The sequence below is a fragment of the Podarcis erhardii genome (assembly GCF_964252035.2).
Source record: "Podarcis erhardii genome assembly, chromosome: 3".
Classification (NCBI taxonomy): Eukaryota; Metazoa; Chordata; class Lepidosauria; order Squamata; family Lacertidae; genus Podarcis; species Podarcis erhardii.
Window position 1 is genome coordinate 69,432,043 of NC_138507.1, and position 22,743 is coordinate 69,454,785.

At 38.7% G+C, this 22,743-nt stretch overlaps 1 protein-coding gene across 14 annotated transcripts in view; it reads left to right on the forward strand.

The window, feature by feature from the left end:
* The window catches only part of ARID1B (AT-rich interaction domain 1B), a 356,667-nt gene that overhangs the window by 188,537 nt on the left and 145,387 nt on the right, over nt 1-22,743 (forward strand). The gene's annotated exons all lie outside the window — the stretch shown is intronic.

The following is a 22,743-nucleotide window of genomic DNA, read 5'->3' on the forward strand; positions in this document are numbered from 1 at the left end:
GTCAGGATATTTTCTTCAGAAACAGTGCTCTGAAAAGGTTATGGGGAACAGCAGGCAAAGCTCCCCTGAACTGGGGCTTATTTTGTCTTCATTGGCATCTGCCGAAAAGCAGTCCCCTTGACTATAATGGTGTATTAAAAAATGAGACTCCAGTGAACAATGCAAAGCTGTCTACTTGACTTCTGTCTTTAACGAGGGCATTTGCATCCTGTGAATTTTAATTAAGTCGCCAAACTATTTTATGTACATTTCCCACATCCACTGACTTCTTTATATCATATGCATCACACTACAAGCATTTTATTCCCCTAGTCACTGCAGTGCTGCTGTCATTTGTCTCTGGAACATTTTTAGTGTGTGGGATGATGACTTCCTGCTCTTGTTCTACCAAACTATTTGGTTGTGTGTTACTCTGTTTCTAGGGCTTCTCTTTTTAGCTAGTCTATGAAGACATTATCAGTGCTGCGTACCTAGGATACTGTGAGTCATATACAATTCCATATGACAATTTTGATTTGCATTGGGTGGATGGGTGTGTGCGCGCACGCGCCCTATCAGATATATTAGAGTTGGAGTGCACTGTAATTTCTGGGGCAAGTGGTTTCTTGGTGGAAGTTGGGCATTTGACATAGTATTTATATAACAGGTATTTGACAATTCCTTTTGCAAAGGCAAATTAACTACCGTATTTTTTACTCTATAAGACTCACTTTTCCCCTCCTAAAAAGTAAGGGGAAATGTGTGTTCGTCTTATGGAGCGAATGCAGGCTGCACAGCTATCCCAGAAGCCAGAACAGTAAGAGGGATTGCTGTGCAGCGGATCGATCCCTCTTGCTGTTCTGGCTTCTGAGATTCAGAATATTTTTTTTCTTGTTTTCCTCCTCCAAAAACGAGGTGCGTAGTATGGTCTGGTGCATCTTATAGAGTGAAAAATACGGTACTTTATATTTTCTTGTATAAGTTACATTGGACTACAGTTCCCATTCATAGTAAATAGACTCTTTGTTCTATTAAACTGTTTTTAGTACAGTACTTTTAGTATTGCTGAAAAACTGGATTTAATTCATTTTACATGTGTTAATTCTTTTCTCGTTGTGAGAAAAGAAATCCAATGAATTAAAGTATGGACTCTTTGTAGAGGACTATTAGTTTATTTTGAAGTTCATCATAGTAGAAGCTATTCCATCCCTTCCTGGAGTGCCCCTCTTCATTAGCAAAAGTGACTGCTTCCTCTCTAGAATGCAGAGTAAGTAAAAACTCGGTGATATTTCTGCACAACTTCATTGATTAATATCACTGAGGAAAACAGTGTAATACACTATTGATACATAAGCTTGTATGAACAGAAGCTAGGTGATTCCTACTGATGTACCCAGTGCTTTTTTCTAAAAAAAATGTTTAGGGGTACTCTAATTTTGACTCAAGAAAATAACCATTTTATAGTTTAAATTGTGAAAAATAAATACAGTAAATGGACAAAAGTACAAAGATTCTCAGAATGTTTAGGGGTATGCGTACCCCTGCATTCCCCCCCCCCCCGAAAAAAGCACTGGATGTACCTAAAGCTGTTTGCTGTTTGGGATATGTGAGCATAGATGTAAAAGAAATGCCTTCTGAAATGCTGGTGATATTTTGGAAAGCGATAGTGATGATACAAATTAATATTAAAAGCTTATCAAGTCATTTTTGTTATAAAATATATGAGATTAATATCTCAAAATATCAGGTGTCTCCCTTCTCCCAAGTGTCACCAGAGGGGTTCAGAAAGAACTAGGGGGAAGTGAAAAGAAGCAACTTGAACTTGAACTCACAATCAGAAAGCAAGAGAAGTGAAACATCAGAAAATAAAGGGGAATGGGGAGAACAGTTCAATAAATAAGAACAGATGCAGTGAAACTCTGACCTTTAAGAGGAGTGCAGTCAGATCCAAAATAGGTATATTGCCATCCGTTAGGACAACTGAACTAACCATCATCATTATACATTTTTTTCCTCCCCCGCCTCCTTTTCCCCTTGTATGTAATGTATTTTAGACTGTAAACCTGAGACCAGGGACTACTGCTGCAGAGAACAGAGTAAGCTGTACTGGGAGCCTTTTTTTTTTTTTTTTGCGCTGAAGAGTAGAGTAAAAATGTTTTAAATAATGTGGAAAGTGTTGCCCTATTAGTCCTCCAGAGTGATTATGACATTGATATTTGTTCCTATAGCAGCTGCGCACTGTGCACCAGCCAATTAAATGGAAACATTCCCTGTCCACAAGCTTAGAGTACAAGGTAGCCGTAGTGCATGAGGAAAGTAAGGGATGCAGCAGTAGGAAAATTGAAATCAGGAGATTAAGTGACACGCCAAAGATGATGAACGTGACATAATGATGGTCACATACCCAGCCCAGATTTCTGCCTGGCAGTGATTGCAAAGGGAAAGATTGGTACTCAGCCTTCTGGACCAAAAATATTATTCAACAATCCAAGAAAGAGTTTGTGCCTTTGCTGACAATCATTACTATGCAAAGCTTATGCAGATTTGAAGTTCTCAGGGGCTGTAATATTTGTTGAGAGAAAAGCGTCTGTTGGATATATTTCTGGATAGGAGCAATTATTTGAAAATGTGTATTTAAATACTTTTAGAATGGAGGTTCTCCAAGTACAGTGGCACCTCGGGTTAAGAACGTAATTCGTTCCGGAGGTCCGTTCTTAACCTGAAACTGTTCTTAACCTGAAGCACCACTTTAGCTCATGGGGCCTCCTGCTGCCGCCATGCCACCAGAGCACGATTTCTGTTCTCATCCGGAAGCAAAGTTCTTAACCCGAGGTACTATTTCTGGGTTAGCGGAGTCTGTAACCTGAAGCGTATGTAACCCGAGGTACCACTGTATAAGGTATACCTCTGTAGAGAGGTGCAAATTTTTGGCAAAGGAGGCTGAACAGGTCTGTAGTTAACATGTGTATTCACTAGCTTCTCATATATATTCTGCATTCATGTGCCGTTAATGAAATATTTAAAGTAATTATGACTTTCAAAAAATGATGTTACTTTTATTTTTATTGATCTAAATATTGGACTTACAGCATCAAGAAACATACACACTTTATATTATGTAATAATAAATACAAACTAGCCCAAATGTTAAAATTCTATCAGAAAAACTTTTTTTTCAGTTTTATGAGTCAGTAATGCCCAGTTTGAGCTTGGAAGACATATTTCAGAATTATTTATAAAAACTTCAAAGCGGTTTCTTTGGGAAATGTTGATCTTCTCCCTACTCTCTTCCTTTCTAGTCTCAATTCATAGAGTGCGAATACGCTATTATGTATGATACTGTGGGTAGCTTGATAAGTGTGAAAGGTTGGTTGGTTGAAAATGCATTTTTCTAGGACTTTAAGTTGTAAAGTGTTTTTACCTGTTACAGTAATAATAAAAAAGGCTTGTATGTTCCTGTGATGTGTTTGATTCTACCCTGCAGTGATTCATTGTGGGCCTCTCTCACAGCTAAGTGCTTGCTGCTTGTGATCAGAGAAAAATGCTACACACCTTCAGCTTCGTGCCTATTAAATTCAGGCTTCTACTGTAGGCAGTTTTACACAGTTATCTTTGAATTAAAAAGCATTTTAAACTCAGAAGCTGAACTGCAAATGTAAAAAGGCATTTGGTCCCCTATAGGTCTACAGTAAGTTTAAAAATATACTTTGGCTCCTACTTACCACTCACTTTGCACATTTTCATTCCCTTTCACAGAGATTGCCCTCTTCAAACACTTGTAGGTTTTCCTCTAGTAGAACCCAATTTCCCAATTGGGAAATGAGGATTGCCTCTCACAGAATTGCCAAGATAAGCTGCTGCATCCAGTAAACTACAGATATATTTTAAAATCATATTGTGCACAGTTAGCTTCAAGGACATCTGATGTTACTTTTTTATGCGTGCTTTTGAGTCCACCCCTCCATGTATTTCTCAAGATGTATGTAGGTATCTCATGTGTCTATTTTGTTGTCATATTCCTTTTGAAATTGTTTCTCAAGTTTGTGATTTTTCCAGACATGCAGCTCTGCAGTAAAATAAGCATGTCTGCAATATGCGTAGGTGGCATTTGCACATGGCTCTCGAGATACATGTATTAAAATATACCAGCATATGAAAGCCCAGGTCTGTTCACGTTCTCAAATTAAGCTTTGTTCTGCAGATAAATAAAGTAATTAATGACATCTATAAACACGGCTTATGTTTATTAATCCAAATTGTAACATCATGTGACGTTGATGAATCCAAAAGGATAGTCTTACTTGGGAAGAAAAGACATTTCAATGATGTCGTTTTGACTGCCCTGAATAACATTTTAAACATTTAAGGTTTTTTAAAAATAAAATTAAAAGTCACAGGATGTGCCCCTCTGCTTCCACAGTCAGAACTTTCCTTATCAGGGGTTCTGATCACAGGGAGACCTGCAAGCAAATGTGCTTTCAAGCCCCCTTCAGACCTTGGTGTAAAAGAAGTGAAAGCTGGGGCCCTTGCGTATCCAAGCTGAATGCCTAACACAAACTTGTGTTATATTATTGGGAAACAAGAGCCTGAGCTGTGGAGCCCAGAAATAAATGATCCAGGGAGCAGACATAATGAGTGCAGGTGTTACATAATGCCATGGGAAAGCAGAAGTGCTTCTACTCCCACTTCCTTCTAAAGTTGGGTGCTTCACAGGACGAGTAAGTAAACATACTTGTGCTGCCCAGTCTCTTGCTATCTCAGTTCACTGTGTGTTTTTGTGAAGGTTTTTGTGCACTTTTGGATCATGAACACAGAATTCTGAAACTCTGACTAAGCTGCTGAGCCTCTTTGACCACCTCTTTCCTACTCAACAAAACAGTCCATCTTCATGTTGGAAATGAACTTATTCTTATGAGGCTAGATTAAAATACATTGTCAGTTTTCTCAAGCACATCATTTTGTGTGCATGCTTATTTGTCAAACACTCTTTGCTGGTGCCAATAATGGCCGTGTATTCTGTGTAGTTGCTGGAACAGGGAGACACAGTGGCAGTGCTGCTCAGTGTCTGGAACTACCAGGACTAGAAGTAGGAGCCTTCTGCTCTGCGTGCGGCTTCCCTGTGTGATGAGCCTCAGCACTCTTGAATATCATCCTGGCAGACAAGCATCTTATCTTCTCAGGCCCTAGACTGGCCCTGCTCACCTAGGCCGGCCTTTGCCCTCTTCTGGAAGGACAGTCCTTTACTGTTTGGGCTGAGATCTCAAGATCTTCCTGATTCTTTACAATATTTCATAGCTCTGACTCCCCAGCTAGTCCCTGGGCTCTGGTTCATCTCTTGACAGCTGCCTGTAGCTCAGCCTTGAAATGAAATGCTTTGACACAAAAAAAATTTCATAGTTGTCTACCAATCCATTCTTACAAATACAGTGGTGCCTCGCAAGACGAAAGTAATCCGTTCCGTGAGGCTCTTCGTATAGCGGTTTTTTCGTCTTGCAAAGCAAGCCCATTGACAGCTTAGCGGATTAGCGGCTTTTAGCGGATCAGCTGATAAGCGGCTTATCAGCGGATCAGCTGATAAGCGGCTTAGGGCTTAGGAAAAGGGGGGGGAGGGAAAAAACCCCGCAGGAACTCGCAAGACATTTTCGTCTTGCGAAGCAAGCCCATAGGGAAATTCGTTTTGCGAAGCGCCTCCAAAACGGAAAACCCTTTCGTCTAGCGGGTTTTCCGTCTTGCGAGGCGTTCGTCTTGCGGGGCACCACTGTACTGTAATAGGTTAAGATCTGTTGAAGTACAATAACCACTTTGTAAAGTACAGTCAAACCTCTGTTCCCAGACGCCTCCATTGTGGAACATTTTGGCTCCCATAGGTTCCGGTTTTCAAATGTTTTTTGGAAGCCGAACATCTAACGTGGCTTCCGCTTGAGTGCAGGAAGCTTCTGCAGCCAATCGGAAGCCATGCCTTGGTTGTCAAACATTTCGGAAGCCGAACAGGCTTCTGGAATGGATTACGTTCGACAGCTGAGGTTTAACTGTATACAGTTTTGCCCTCCCCTTTACTTTCCCTTCTACGTGGGTGCTGTTTCTTTTTTTCTTTCTCTCTCTTTTATTTACGTCTCACCATGTTTAGTGCACATATAATTATGTACTTTCAGTAAAGATGTCTGGGGAAAAATAGTTGTCTACCAAAACACTAGTCTTTGCTGTTTATGAAAAACTGTTTAGGGAAGGCAAGTTAGTTAGGTAGATAGGCATAGATCCCTCTGGTTACAAATCGCTGGCATAGGGGGTGGAACTGGGATTGACCCTAGGAACTCGTACATCATGCCTGCCAATTGCAGCGTTGGTATTCAGTGCAGTGCTGGAAAAAAGAACCCAGTCTGGTGCAGAATCAGTACTACATTTCCCTGTGCTCCTATTGTAGGCAGATTAAGTATATTTGCTTCAGAGTATGGTTATAAGTAGAATTGTTGGGCAGTATACATCAGATAGATAGAAACTATTATATGGGAGTACTTGGCAGAGTTTTCTCCCTGCCTCATCTCCTCCCCCCACTATTTCTTGCTTCCTTTTTCCTCCTTTACTGTGCTGCACATTTGCCGCCGCTTTGTGTCAGCAGTTTATGTTCTGCATGTTTAATGAAGTCCATGGCTCGGCTCAGCACAGTCTTTCCCCTTACACTAACAGAATTTTGATCAATGACGTTTCCTCAGGAGGAGATTTCAGAATGGGTGTTGACTGGAAGGGTCTGGGAAATTGTGAAGGTGGGCATATTACAGCTATTTTATCAAATAAAATGAAGCTGTTCCTTGCTCTCTCAAGTGCCTATTGTCATACGCTGTGTGGCTTTTTTGTTTCTTGCAAAATGCAATTGGTGGGGGGAGAGATGTGGTAGTTGGCCAGTGGTTTAAATCAACATATTAATTGATGGACCTGTATGATTTTTTTATCACCGGTGTTATATTTGAACACATATTTAATAAATTTTGATAAGGCAAGCCTAGAGCAAAGCCACATGCAGAGTTTGCAGTCACTTCCTCTTGGGGTAGACTATTCTGCTGCATTTCTGCAACAGGAACAGCTCTTAGTTGCACCCAATTTGAGCCTTCCAAGCACATTATAAGGCACATAGACACAGAGCAGTTTACCCTCCTACAGTGGAGAATGATGAAAAGGAGGCAAGGCTAGAGCAGTTAATTTTGCAGAAACATTGCAGATAGGTTCCCCTCTGGGAGGGTTCTTTGGGCTCACAATAATTTGCTTCAATATTTTATTCAATATTTTGTTTGTTATTTCACACAGCAAGTTGGCAGTTCTCTCTGGGCACACAAGTATGCCCCTGCACCCAATTTGGAAATTGCCAATTGAGCAGAAATAAACTGCTACTGTATTTCTTGGAGTGGTATAAATATTTGAGAAATCAATCAGTTTCTGAAGGATAAGCAACATTAAAATCCTTACCAGTATGATGGATTCACATGACTGAAATAGTCTTCACATCTATTAGACTTCTGTTTTGGTATAGATCCTAGATCATATCCAGTGCTAATCAATGGGTCTACTGAAAATCTGTCACATGTTGGATATTAGTCATTGACATTATTCTCAGAAGTATCCTAAACAAATTTTGTGTGAAAGTAATTCAGTGGGGCCTCTTTCCAAATAAATTATTTTGTTAATTTTTTCATCAGTTTTTTAATGTAGCCCACTTGACATGGTTCCCATGTTTTAAAAATGTGATGCAGAATCATATTACAGATAACTCGCAACTTGCACTCATTTAACTTGTGAACATTCAGCTTTATGCACTTAGCAATTTTATATATATATATATATATATATATATATATATATATATATATATATATATATATATATATATAAAAAAAAGGGAGCGGGCATCCAGGAAAAAATACTTTGGTAATCCCACCTGCCATTGAACCCAATGTCTTTTGACTATACACAATTTGGGTTTTAGTTGTTCTCTTTGGAACTTAACCCCAGCGTAAGTTGTGAACTGCTTGTAGCACTATTAACAATCATTTAAAAATATAGACCTGTTAAAACAGATAAAGAAATATAAATTTCGGCAGAAATAAAAAGCTATCCATTCTAAGGTAGCTCTCTCTCTAAAAAATGTTTTATTTAAAAGAAGGCGGTCTGAAACAATTTGAGTTTTCGAAATTACCAATGTGATTTCAGTTATAGTTATTATACTTAACTTTACAACAAAGCTCAGATTTATGGATTGAACCATGGAATCATTTTTACAGCCTGCTGAAATACCATTTATTGGTAATTTTGCACCTAATATTGGGCAAGGACTATAGAGGCCTCAACACTATTATAAGTACAAACATATTTCTGTGGTTCATACTTCAGAGACTAGATGTGAAAAGACATAGTTAAAGTGGAATCAGTGAGAAAGATAGAGTAAACAATCATTACAAATAGAAATATAAAATCCCTTAATATAATATAGGCCAGAATTGATATTTGAGACTGAAAGTTAAGAATTCTTAATTTTCACTTGCTGGAAGGCAGAATATCAGGAAATGAATCTATGGATCTATGAGACCAATAGCCGTCAAGAGGGCAGGATTCCTTGCAACCGAAATGCTGATGTTAGATATTCTATTTGAACATCTATATCCTCATACAATTTGAACAAAATAATTAAATGCCAATATTGGTTTCTGCAGAATAAACTGGCAATAGTGATCGCAACAAGGAAGGGACAAGGAGGCAGTTTCAACACCTATAGGAAGCAAGTTGATAATCAGAAGCTACAGTCACCTCCAAAGGTCCTTGGGGAGACCCAACCACAATTTAGGAACCAAGGAATGTTTTGTACTCACATTGGGAGCAAGATGTGTGAATACATAGTGTTGCATTGCTTTGGATTTCTTGTTTTGTTTGTTGTGCATACCTGTTGTTCCATTCTCTTAGGCAGTACAGCTTTAAGTGACAGAATGGAGATTGCAATCTGGTACAGGGATTACGAGAACACTCCCAGTCATTTAATTATAACTAAAAACAGCAGTTTTTGCATTACAAAAAAGCAAATTGTCTCAGACAAAACCAGTCTCTATAATGCATTCTTTGTCTTTTAACCACTACTGAGTAGCTTAATTTTTGAATTAATCAATCATAAATTACATGAAATAGTATGACTCATTTGAAAGGAAGGAGCAAATATATTAAGGGTTAACTGGCTCATGTGAAGTGATCCTAAGAAGATGCCCTAAAGGTGTGAACTGGTTTTTGTTTTTTTAGCTCTTCTTAGCAATCGTGATAAAATAGTATGTGGGGCTTTCCATTCCCCTTGCTGACTGCATCAACATAACATTCATGTGTCTCCATTAATGCCATTGTCCACAAAATGTATTTTGCCTTGGCAAGAAATTATATATATTGAAGCAATAACACCAGTTTTTTTAATCATTTGCTGCTCTGTGCTGCAAAATACCGCTATAATAGACCATACTCTTTTTACATTTAACTATTCAGTGCAAAAGAAATACATTGTATAGCTGTTAATTGGGAACATATATGGTACTTCAAAATGATTAAATAGAAAAGCAGGTGAACAATTAGAAGATGAACAAATAGAAGGTATCTTTACAAATTATTCTGTCTGCATGACTTCAGTAGATTTTCACATAAGTAAAGGCTAGCTTTTGTACAAATAGCAAGTACAAATACCATTGTGAACCTTTGATTCAACAAAACAAATTCCTTCCAGTAGCACCTTAAAGACCAACTAAGTCAGTTCTTGGTATGAGCTTTCGTGTGCATGCACACTTCTTCAGATACCGTGTGCATGCACACGAAAGCTCATACCAAGAACTGACTTAGTTGGTCTTTAAGGTGCTACTGGAAGGAATTTGTTTTGTTTTGACTATGGCAGACCAACACGGCTACCTATCTGTAACTTTGATTCAACCTTATGGATCCATGTGAAGGAAGCCAGGGAACTGGTGGTTTCCAGTCAGATTTTTTTCAGCCTGGATTTGGATCTGCGATTACCTTGGTCACCCTGGTGGTTTTTCTGCGCCTCTTGGTGACTTTTAACACCACTGACTGTGATACTGCTCCCCAGAGGTTCCATTCTATAGGAAGGTTGGTGTGGTGTGCATCCTTCCATGTGTTGTAACATTGACATGGAACTGCTGGTAGAATTCATCTGGAGGTTTGGGTTGAGGTGTCACAATATGCAGCCAATACATGGCATGGCTTATTCCAATTGTTTGATTCCTGGAACACGGTGGAAGTGACAAACTGGGGCCTGGAATCAATATAGGACTGGAAGTCTGTTAACACGTTCAAACTTAATCAAGGTAGTGTGGTCAAGATTGTTGCCTGTCCAGGTGAACTGATTTTTGTGTGTCCTGAATAAGGAAACACTCCCTCTTCAAGAGCTGCTTCACAGCTTGCAGGCACTCCTGAATCACTCACCATGGATGTCCAGATGGTGCAGTATATCCTGGAGAAGACGTATTTGACATCAGTTATCCATGCTTTAGTTACTGCCAGTCTGGACTATTGCAATGCACTCTGATGGGGCTACATTTGAAGATGTTCAGAAGCTTCAATTGGTTGAAAACATGGCAGCCAGACTACAGGCCTCTACAATGGAATATATTGTTCTTGAGATAACCAAGTACTACACCACTGGGGGGGGGGGTTAGAAACCAAAACCATATGTAAAAGGATAACTTATGTAAGTAAATTGCTCTGAATTATATATTCCCATATAAGTGTTAAGAATGGTAAGTGCCATCCTGAAATAATGGATTTGTGAGCATGAGAGACATGACTTCTCTATTCTCTTCCTCCTGTTACAGTACACCAGATCCTCTCTTTGAGTGTTTTGCATCAGAAGAAACTCATTTTAATGTAGATTTGACTGCTATAATAATAATAATAATAGATGATGTTATGATTATGTATATGAATGCATGCAGTACAACTCAAAGTTAATATCAGTGGGACTTTTGTGATTTTCTACAGTAGAAGGTAGTTTTCCTTCTACTGAGATCATAGAGAATTCCACATGTATAAAGTAACTGATACAAGAATATGATTGGATAGGATTCTTTTTTATTGTTCAGGTACTTCTTCTTTTTTATTGTTCAGGTTCTTCTTCTTCTTCTTCTTCTTCTTCTTCTTCTTCTTCAGGTACTTCTTCTTTTTTATTGTTCAGGTTCTTCTTCTTCTTCTTCTTCTTCTTCTTCTTCTTCTTATTATTATTATTATTATTATTATTTATATGTATATACTGCCCTTCATCCAGAAATCAGTTTACAACATATTTCTAATGTGAAATCTTCATATTTTTCTAGTTCTGAATGAGCTCTTCCATCTCCTTCAGCCATTACAATACAAAAAAATTTTAAGCAAAGTTGAAAGCATCTAGCACTTCTGTAGTTGGACAAGTAACCACTAATGATGTGTAATATTAGTGTAATGTGATGGTCTTTGCAGTAGGCCCTGAAGAAATTTTAAAATATCATGCTCCAAAGCAAATAGAATTTAGGCATCAACATATATATTATTTTATTTTTGAGTGCTGTGTTTTTATTGAGAAGTTTACCTCAAAGAGTAAGTTTAAAAGGCAAAAGGGAAATGGAGACCTGCCAAGCTTGTTGGCTAGAGTCATGGACAAGAGCAAGGCCTGTCTGAACTGCCACTCAGTTTTTATTCTGCGAGTTTGCAGGGTTGGTGATTAGAGTGGCTTTCGCCCAATTATGCTGTGATTATTCCGCTGCACTGTAATTGACTGGGGAGATATGCTAATACCTGTCATTTGGGATGATAAAAGATGAGCGGAGGACGCAATGCATTATTTAGCTGGCTGTGTGATAGATGAGGGATGCGCAGAGTGCTTTAATTGCTGAGAAGAGAGGTTAAGCTGAACGAAAGGATGAACTAGAAATGAGTTTTTTTATGGGTTGTGGAAAAGTGAAATAAAGGAAAATGTTCTTTAAAACTGAAGGAGCAGATAGAAGCGAGCAGAACAAGGCTAGACCTTTTAGGCAGCTTACTATATTAATTTAAATGTATAAGGGAAAATGCTATTTGGTGTTCAGTAAATACTAATATGCAGGTTCAGTAGATTTACATCCTTTAACGGGGAAAGAAACCCTTTAAGGAATTATTCTTTTAGATAGTATTTTGATAGCTTAGAGAATATATCTATATCTATATGTCTGTCTAATGTACAGTTTTTGTATAAAAGATCAATGCATATGAAAAGTGAAGTACTTTGAATATCCATAGAGAATGAATGAATCTAAAAATACAATTAGCAGAAATATGCCCTCCAAATAGCAAAACTCTTACTCTTTGAATGTCAAGGATTATGCAATTGCCAGTAGAAATCTATATGTACATTTTTATTTTTCATGTTGTGTAATGATATGCCCTTCCCAGCTTTCAAAATATTGATCTAAGCCTACTTAATATCATACAACTGAATCATTATTCAAGATTTGAAATTTTTAGAAGCTTCTGTATGTTTTAGCAGTATTACATAAAATCAGAATTGCACCCCAAAAGAGCAGTTACAGAATTTTAAAAGCCGTATGGACTTAAGGACCTATTTTGTTTCAAATTGAGAGAAATTGCTCTTTAATGGTCCCTAGTTGTTCCTCTGTAGTCAAACTGCTATGAAATTACTTGTCCAGTATAGTACGTTTTATTAACCAATTGCAATCAAACGTATTTTTGAATATTTAATGGATAATCTGGAGGGGAAGCAGTGGTTGAAATGGATGCCAAGTTTCAATGAGAAAAGGACTCATTTGATTAAGTCCTGCTAAGGTCAATTATATGACCCATATATAATTGACACCTTGTTTCCAAAATAAAGTTTTCTCATTTTTTGTCTTTCATGCACACACTCATGACTGGAAACACTTTTACAACTTTCAGGCTTCTGTTAACTTGGTAATTTTGAAGTGGTTACTTTTAAAAGACCAATTTGTAAGGCCATTGGTTTCTTTTACAACATGGTTTTTATTGTTATGTATTGGTTAATATATTTTTTGTAAAATTGAAGTATTTCCAGTTACGCCTTGGCGTGTTTCCATCCCTTGACTTGACAGAGGTTGTATGCCAAATGTTTCTGAGAAGCCAGCAAACTTCAGCCTACAAGTGCACCCTTCTACAGGGATGGGAACCTCTTACCTTTTTTGCACAGTAGGCTACACTCCAGACCTGCAGAAGTCAGAGGTTCCTAAGCACACCAACATCCATCTCTATCCAGGCAAGCAAGAGGTGTCTTCATAGTTCAAGGACACATTCCAGCCAGGCACCTGACCAGGACTTGGTACTAAGGAGAGGTGATTTTGCCCTGGGAAAGTGACAAGGGCCGAATAGAGATGCCTGGAGGAGCCACATTCAGCTCCTGAGTCTGAGGTTCCCTATGCCTGCTATGTTCAATGATTTGATTTAAAATAATTAATGGACCTGTACAATCTGATTTGCATTATTTGGTTGTTGCATTTAAAGGAAAACAATTCAGAATTACTAAAAGCTGGCTCATCATGAGAACAATGAGAGGTTGATGAGTAAAAGTTTGATATACCTAGGTAACTTCTGAAATTATTTACCACAAGATGTGGAATTGGTTATTAGCCTGGCTAGTTTTAAAAGAGAATTAGATGAATTCAGGGATATCTAAAGTGAATGAAAAATGGTAATCAGAAAGAAAGATTGCCTTTAATCCACACATTGTAAAGGCAGAACCACAAACAGTTTTAAAAATAGCAATTAAACAGAGGGGGGAAATTAAGTGGTATACAGTGGAACCTCGGGTTGCAAACGTGATCCGTGCGGGAGGCACATTCACAACCTGCAGCGTTTGCAACCTGCAGCGCCGTGTCTAGGCACACACGGGTCATGATTCAGGGCTTCTGCGCATGCGCAAAGCGCAATTTAGCACTTCTGCGCATGCACAAGCGCCGAAATCTGGAAGTAACCCATTCCGGTACTTCTGGGTGCGCAACCTGAAATTGCGTAACCTGAAGCATCTGTAACCGGAGGTACCACTGTACTACATTCACAAACTCCTCTCGTTAAATATGTTATATGCAGTACAAACAGAAATTTCATAGGGCATCTCCACACTAACATGTATGTTACAAACCAAGGTTCAAAACATTCCAAGTCCTCTCTCTCAGCCTCACTTCCCCAATTCCAAGAGGGGCAGATCAAACATATAATAATAAAAATATTAGTAAGTTAAAGCTGCAACATTAATACTCGTGTCATATATTTTATGCATAAGTTCTAAAGTATGGTTGTATTTTTTCTCTATTTTCTCGTTTTATCTTTTTGTAAACCACTTTGAGGTTTTTTTACAGTCAAGTGGTATATGAATTTTATTAAATAAAAATATTAAATTAGTTAATAAATTATTAAATGAAAGCAGGGCAATATATTTGGCATCAGCTTGGATGCAGGAGTTGCTGGAAGGAGGCTTATATGACGCCATCCAACCACCTTAGGGACTCACTCTGGATGGGTTTATACTTTATCTGTTTTTTCTCCCAAAGGTATCTTGCAAGGCAGTGGAGGTCAAGGATAAGAGTTTTCCTTCTCTGTGATAGGCTACCTTCCCGGGTTGACAAGCCCCATCTGCTCCTCACTTCCCTGTAGGACCTGTGCTGCAACTGTCTTTTTGACAGTCTGCAGTCTGGTCTCGTCTGCTCAATCCTCTAGAGTCTGTCTTTGCATGAAAGGGGAGCCCCTAACTCACTGAGGATTTGGGACCCATTGGCCACCCTCACCAGGTTTGGCCAGCCAGTTGAAGCCATTTCACAGAGTGTGGCCGCCGTCATATGCCAACAGCTTCTAGGAGATACAGATGAGAGCTGAGTGCAGGGTGGGGACCAAAAGTGGACAAACTACCCCCGAAGGAACACAGCTTGTCCCCCACCAGAGGTGCTCCCCCTCCCCTAAGTATCCATAAGCCAAGAGGATGTTAGTGGAAATATATTTGGTGTTCCAGGATAAACTGGGGTTGTGGTTGTGTTTACCCATGATGCTAAGCTTCAGTGAATGTGGAACTGAGTAAATGTTTCTGCAAATGATTTAAATTCTTACTAGGATTTACATTAATATGTCATTCATATATAAGCATCTAATAATATTTTGGGGAGTGACCTTTTCTTCAAACACCATTGTGGAGCTTGGACTTCATCCTTGTGGATAATGCCTTTAAAGATTAGGGTGCTACTCAAACAAATGACAAAGTAATACTGCTTCAAATAATGTTTTACCTTGGGAAGGCATTGGGAGTCCATGGGGTAAATGAACATTTTCATATCAGTTTAAATAATATTTACAAGTGCTTATCAAATCTATAGAGCACAAATTAATGGAGGAATCAGACCAACAATGATTGTAAGTCACTTTGGGTTGTCCTGGGCAATATAAAGTGACTGACCAAATGAATGAATGAATGCTAGCTTGCTATTAATATTAACACCAGTGTATCTGAAACAGGCTTAAATAAATTAGGAATCAACTGAGCAGTGCTACACAACATTTTCATAAACTGATGCACATTTATTTCAGACATTAGACAGAAATACAAAGACATATGGTTCAGAACTTGATATAATTATCTTACCTATTCCATTAAACAAATGTATGCACGTGTGTGTGTGTGTGTGTGTGTGTGTGTGTAAGTAAAGTTATGTTATGTTATGTGCATTAACACTAGCAAAACTGTCGTTTTAAATAGTTACATAAAACATTGTAATATCTTCTATGGTTCTTTGGGTTTTTTTGCTGCTTTTCAAGCTTATAAAATTTACTCGATCTACCACAGAGTCTGTTTCTTATTACCCCAGCGGGCTACAAGGATTCCTCAGATCATAGCCAGATATAACTACTGAAGGAACAAGCTGAGATCATCAAAACCTTATGACTGAATCACTGAAAACAAAAATAAAATGTACAGTTTTCACAGCCTACCCCAGAAATACATCAAGAGCACAGTAAGAAAAGCCTACAATACAAAATTACCTCTCACAAGCTCCAGCAAAGCCTTAGGAGTTAATAATACAAGAAATAAAACCACTGTTATGATTGATAGATCCGTTAACGATTCTTATCACTTATTTCCAACACTGTCAGTCAAATACGTTCCAGTTATTTTAATGGGGAGGGGGAGTTTTGTTCCATTTTGTTTTTTGCTTCAAACTTTAAATTTCAATTGCTTATTTTGAAATTATTATTATTATTATTATTATTATTAATTATTATTATTATTATTATTTTTTCTACCCCACCCATCTGGCTGGGTTTACTCAGCTACTCTGGCTGGCTTCCAACAAAAGACTAAATATACAATTTAAAACGTATGTGCACTCCAAGTCAAACTTAATCACAGTTTTAATTTTTTCAACTAATTTCCAAATATATGAAGTACAGAAACCAAAAAAGGACTTAATTGTTAAAGAACAGTTTATTTTCTTTTTCTACCTGTCATAGGCTATAGAAAAGATGATGTAGGTTCTAAACCAAACCTTTCACATCTTGAAGGAGTTGCAAGAAGCTACTACAGTGGTACCTCGGGTTAAGAACGTCGTTCTGGAGGTCCGTTCTTAACCTGAAACTGTTCTTAACCTGAGGTATCACTTTAGCTAATGGGGCCTCCCGCCGCTGCTGCGTGATTTCTGTTCTCATTCTGAAGCAAAGTTCTTAACCCGAGGTACTATTTCTGGGTTAGTGGAGTCTGTAACATGAAGCGTCTGTAACCTGAAGTGTCTGTAACCTGAGGTACCACTGTATAAGAAACCTGAACTACAAGGCAAAATGATGACCCCCCATATCTACCGTCCATATATTCCTTTAAATATGTGCACTTTGAGGTGGAAGGCTGCAAATTTTTTAAAACCCTATTTTCAGTGCCTAGATAAAGCTTGTTGAGCTGGATTGCTTTGAGTGCAATGCATCTAAATATTCTTGGGGCATCAGGAATAAGAAGCCCTCCTCTGCTGCATACATGCATACATGGACAACAAATGTTTCTCTTACAGACCCATAGGCGGGTCTGTAATGGGTCTGTATCAGACACATGGGTGGGTTGCAAAGCCTCTGCAGGTGTGGATCACAGACTTTCTATAAAAACCCCAAATAAGTTTGCTTGCAATCCCTAACTAATATGATTAATACCTCATATTAACGTTTTCTTCATTGCCATATTGTAATGTTATGTTGACACTTGAGGGAATAAATCACCATGCCTAATAAATTTGGACTTGTGGGTCACCATGCCAACAAGGTTAGGAACCACTGTCGTAGGCTGCATTCCAGCCATGCAAAAACTAGACGTTCCTACACGCACAAATAATATACCATATTAAATATTTGGGTCTGTGGTTGAATCCAGTTAAGCCATTGCATGGGCAGAATGACTTCTGCTCGTGCAACAGAGCTTATCCTCCTTCTCCTCCCCTCAGATCTGCTCCAGAGGGTTAGAGGAGACCCCAGGGTAGATTTGGAGGGGGTGTGACAGTGTGGAGGGTAGGAGAGGGGAAGGGAAATTTGCTACATGAATGCAATGCGGTGGCAGTCAAGATTCAGCTGGAATCTTAGAGGGAAGAAATGAAGGGCCAGTTCAGTTTCACAGTTGTGTCACTGGTGCAATGACTTTGTTGGAAATAAGACTGTGCATTAAAGTTAGCAGTTTTTGGTGACATTCATAACAAGCTTCCAAAAGATGAATTTGGTGGTTCATAATGCTCAGCTGTATTCTGAACAAAGCACAGTTTCCACCCATTTTGTAACACAGATTGTAACCCAAGTCAGTGCATATTTCTCTCTCCCTGGTGCCATCAGGTCTCAAGCTTCCTTGCACATATGCTGTTGCAGAGGAGGCCACATGCACCTTGCCAGGTAAATGGATGTGCGACAGGGGCTCACAATAGGAGATTGGAGGATGCATAAAGGGGTCTATTTTAGAAACATGACGCTTTATTTTTTGAAAGAAAGGTTTGATTGCCTGAGCTCAGTTCCTAATTGAGCTGAGGGAAGAAAAGTGTCCATCACTAATTAAAAGCTGGACTGGACTGTGGCAGTAGATAGGCTGGACTAGAATGAAATAAACGGAAGGAGCTCAACAGAGTGTGGGCAACAGTGAAATTGACTAACCCAGAAATGATCCCATTTAAGTGATACAACATATACATCATGGTAAACTGCTGGGATCTTGCATAAAAAAATCTGTCACACACTTTGAAGTTTAAATTATTTTGTAACTTGAGAAACATCAAGATTGGGATACATATTTGGTATACTTTTTTTTTTTTACAAAATATGTTAGAAATAAAATTTTAATTCCATTACACTCCTTCTTTAGGAAATAGGATAGTACTAGTGCATAAATTAGTTGTGGCCAATTTAACTCACATTTATTTCAATTGAAGTTAAGCACAACTAAGTTTCTCTGGATGTCAGCTTTCTGTATTTGTTGTTGTTGTTATATTCTTTACTAAGAGGAAACAACCTAAGGATCAATATATTCACCACTTAAGAAGGAAACACAGATTATCTTTCAAAGAAATTACATCTAAAAATATCAAGACTATTTGGCAGTGCCTTGTTTGTGCTGTAAGATCCTGAATGCTTTGATAATTGTAGCCTGTATTAGTTATGGTTTTGGCTGTATATTTTCTTATCTGCAATTGTCTTGAATTGAGGATTTATAAAGAATATATAAAAGGAATTCTTAGGGATTTGGGATTTACTTAATAATGTCCACTGGTAACACATGATGAATCATTGATATGAAAATTAGAATTTTGGAAGGAAAAGTAAAAAGGAATATTAATGACTTTACTTTTTTTAACAAAAACAAAACCCTGCTATTGGTGTTTGGGGACTGGTGAAGGAGGAAATCTATTTCTGTGGTTGTTGCCTAATAAACATCTACTCTGCCACTTCACATCAGCTTCTGTCCTTTCCAAGTAAATTAGTTCTTTGGGCAGCATGTCAAGAGGAAGTGTATTGTTCTTGGCAGGGCACTTGAATTTCTAATTACCAGATTCCTGCCTTAATTGCAATTACCTGGACACCCAGGCAGGGTGAACTTTTGGAAAAAGAATGTAATTAGTGCAAAAGAAATGTTGCTGCCAACTGCTTGTCTGAATACTTACAGTAAGCAGACCTCTGATAAGTTCACATCTCTAAAGATAGGCCGTCAGTCTATACAAAAGATGCTGAGAGTTGGTGTGTGCTGTTATGTAAACACATTACCCTTGTGCGTGCACAAATAAAGGGAGGTCTTTCACTATTTCATTTCTCCCCAAGATTGCCTGACTACATTTCAAGGGAGCATTTGTATTGATAGAACAGGGAAAGCCTGCATAAAATAATGGATGCACCATAGACAGTCCCAGCACCGTAGCTCTCTGACTAACAGATGCCACTGCTCCAGGGTCCTTTATTTTAGCATCCCTGAGCTGATGTATAGTTTTGCTTTCTAAGACAGATTAGGGTCTCGACTCGCAGGCCAAAGTGGACAGGGGTGCTGTGTCATCAGGTGATTGGGCACCACACAGGGCTTGCAAAGGGGTTTGGCTTTACTGCTTATCAGCACATCCGAAGCCCACTTTTGACTAGGCATCAGCTGCATGGGCAAGATTCCTGCAGGGAATTTGCTCCTCTAGCCAATCCAGAAGGTTTCAGCTTTACCAAAGCCTGCTTTCCCTTGCCAGTGCAGAATTGGGACATTTTAAAGCTCCCAGTTGTGCATTGGCAGCCACATCTCTACCTGCCTGACATCAAGTGTGGGGCAGGTGTGCATGGTTTAGGGGAAATGACTGCCCCCCCCCCCTTTTCCAAGAGAAGGGGAAACATTACTTTTCACAATAGGAGTCCCAATAGGCTGGGAGTCTTCAACATTATGGCCCAGTTCACATGTAACTCTAAGCCAAACTATGGCTTAGCATGAATGAGAAAAGTGGACCCCTGGAGAGGAAATTGTGCCCTCTTTGTTCCTTGTCTGGTTGTTCTGCTGTACTGAAGTGGGCCATGGTTTGGCTTAGTGTGTCATCTAAACCCAGGCGTGTGACCTAGTTCTTTCCAAACCACAAGTATAGCCAAGGTTTGTCATATTGCTTAGTGCTCTTGGTTTGTCTGGGAGAGCTAAACCTCAAGCCCAGGTTCAGATGACAAACTAATCTCTGGCTTCACTCTGTTCAGTGCAGCAGCAGGACGACCAAAGGGGGAGTGAACCCCACATGCTCCTTCACTCAGGGTTAGCCATGCTTTGCCTTAGTATTTTTTTTCACTTATTGATACAAGTCATTATCCTGTCTATAATCTTTCCCCAAAAAAATATACAGCTGATTTTTTCCCCTGAAAAGAACAGTTAGTTTGGCATCAGAAGCTATTATTTCTTCATGGCCAAAATATCAAATTCCCAATCTTTATTCTTTTTTGGGGGAAAGAATTGGGATCTTGAATAGGTTGCCTTTGGGCGCAATCCACCAAACACTGCTGTAGCACAACTTCTTTTCATTTAATTGGTATTTGTGTGGGGCTCCTATTAACATGAATGACAGCTGCACAGCAGTAGTGCTTAGTGGATTGCTCCTTTTCTCTTCCTGGTGACAGGGAACTGCAGAATATTTGTGGCTCTTATTGATGGGCTGAAAATAAGAAAAGCTATCAGATAAAAGTGCTTTCTGTTTTATAGACAAATGTATAAAACTGCTTTGTTCTTTAGAAAATCCAGTTAAGAGCACTTCAAACAAAGTGCCCAAGTGATAGGCTCCCCAAGCACACGTAATGGCAAAATGGAAGTGTTGTGATGTGAAGGGCGTTGTAATAAATTGTTCCCACTGCTTGTAAACAATGAGGAGTAGAGGAATCGGAAAGCAAAGCTGATGTAGCAAAATACATCTACTGCTGAAAGTCTCCTCTTTTTTGAATTCAATTATGCTGGTTTCCAAAGCATTTACCAGTACATTCATTTTTCTTTTAGTCATAAAACCTTCCACAATATATATATTTCACACATACACGGATGCATACACACAAGAAGATATTCTAATGTAAGCTGTGTCCAAAGTATTTGCACACAGATTTCAGGGAACTCAGGACAGACCAATATTCCTTTTGGGGAAAAGTTTTTAATCTGACCTCCAAAATCACTAAACAATCTATCCCTCCTAATTCGGCACTTGCCTTATTGTCATTAGATTTTGCCCCAGATTTTATCCTTATATCTAAAGAATTAATTTCCTTCCTGTTCACAGCAGCTTGACTAGTTATTGCCCAATGATGGAAGGAATCTTCTAAAATACCAATAGAGGCTTGGATTATTAACATCTGGAGCATTGCTCTATCAGAAAGTCTTGCATTCCATCAGCGGCTAATCAAAGACATCTCCCCCCCCCCAAAAAAAAATACATTTGACATGATCTCTTTTTCTCTTTTATTGAAGAAAGCTAGGGTGTTTAGCTACTGAAATGTGTTGTCCAAGCAAAATACCAAGAAATAATAAAGACAGCGTCAGATACTTTGCTGGAGTTTCAGATACTCGGTGTTTTTGAACACACACATGCTCATTGCATCCCCACTCATATTTAGAGCATCTTGGGAGGTATAGCAGCTAGAGAATGCTAAAATGTAGTGAGAGAATAGAAGAAAAGGAGGTATGGCATGAGGAAAGTTAGAAGTGGGTAGGCATAGAATAAAGTGGCGAAATGTGGGAAGGAATGGAAAGGGCTTTCTATGCTTTTAAATTTTATTTCTTTGCATAATCTATATCATTTCAGCATAGGTTTACAGAGTAGCAAGAAACAAAGAGTAAATGTAAAATAAGAAGAAGCAAACTATAGAAACCAATACAACAAATTCAAACAGCCACAGCCAATTTGAATTTTAAAAAATCAAACTATAACAAATACTTACATTAGAAGTTCTTAAAAGACTTGGAAAAGGGAACTGTTTTTGCTTGGCACCTAAATGATAGTAATGCGGTCTGCCTAAGCTGGCTTTCTGCATTCCAAAGATGAGAAGCACCACAGAAAAGACACTTTGGAAGAATGAGCAATAAATCTAAATGTGGAACTGTTTGTAGGGCTTTCCTGGGGCCGCAGATCTTTAATCGTTCCATGATGAACCTGAAAAAACTGAGACACCTAATATTTCTTAGTCAAGTGGCCTGGTTAAGCTCTACATTGAACAAGCAAGACTGCCACTTGCCTTATGACCATCCACAATGTATCAAGAAAAGCAGTCTTCAAATTATTGTCAACAGATGCAATTCATCCTTGTAGAACTTGCTTATGTTCTTGAAGCAGTGCATAGTGTGGCTTACTCTTACTTTTTTCAGATGCATGATGCACTGCCTACATTTCTCCGTGTCTTATTGCACTTTGATCCATAACTAGTTAAGTGAACCCTTCAGGGAAATCATTAGAGAATTGGAACAGTTGTGGTGAGAGACTGAAGGGTCAAGCCACTACTTCCACATGGGACCATCTCCTTAAAATGAGCTTACTTCTCCTCTAAAAGCAGGTCAAGTGTCAGGGAAAGTTGGCATAGACAGGTCACCAGTCCAATGCTTTGCTTTAATTTTAGAATAAAAGCATTCAAAGCCTGCTAAATTTTGCTCAGATAAGTAAAATTAGTTTAAATCATGCAAGTATAAAACTTTCTGATTTGATCTTAAACACACTTATATGGAAATAATTTCAGTTTCCCTTGAGATTGAACTTCCAAGTAGATGTGTTCTGTACA